The sequence below is a fragment of the Octopus bimaculoides genome, chromosome 6 (assembly GCF_001194135.2).
Source record: "Octopus bimaculoides isolate UCB-OBI-ISO-001 chromosome 6, ASM119413v2, whole genome shotgun sequence".
NCBI lineage: Eukaryota > Metazoa > Mollusca > Cephalopoda > Octopoda > Octopodidae > Octopus > Octopus bimaculoides.
The window spans coordinates 116095663-116096480 of record NC_068986.1 but is presented as its reverse complement, the minus strand read 5'-3'; positions in this window follow the sequence as shown (position 1 = coordinate 116096480).

Here is an 818-nt window from a genome sequence, read left to right as displayed (position 1 = left end):
AGAGAACTCACAACCTACGCTATCCAATAAGTCCTTTCGTTAGACGGAATGGTGAGCGCTGAAAGAAATTTGGTTGCTGTTTCCAACAGATCTTTTTGGCTCACGTCTTCCCAGTGTAGGCCAGTGATAGATCCAAAGAAGCGGTGGAGCACCGGACAAAATACTTTGACAGTACTTTTTTACTCTGCTCATTACGTTCGGAGTTCAAATCTTTTCCCAGATCAACTTTAACGTCGATTATTTCGAGATCGATAAAATAAATTATTAGTGAACTAATACCTAGTCGCCACTCACACGTGTTCTTTGTGTTTATGTAAATCAAAAACAAAAAACATTACGAAATAGAGGTATCTTCCTCTATCGACCGCATCTACAAACCGGCTTCGGCTCTTGTACATAGCCTTACATCTCTTCAGAACGCCTCAACATCGCTCAACTGTTTCGTCATCAAGTTAACAAGCGAGAAACCCTTACGTTGTCTATCAACCGACAACGATAGCAGCGAACTACTTCTCAAACCATACCCTGAGAGGAAACATTATATAATGTAGACCTCGATATACTGCGTCTTTGAGAAAACGATCAAGACACCATAGTCCTTGTTCACTTGTCCAGCTAGTGGGACCGGCTGTGAGAGTGCGCCATGTCCAAACACGGGTTCAACTGAGAATCGAACCTGGGACACAGCCACAGTTTGCCGGAAACTTAACAACGACGCTTCTAAACACATCCACATGTATGTCTGCAAGCTTGGCAACGTGAATGTGTGTGCGCACATGTGTGTGTGTATATATATATATATATATATATATATATAT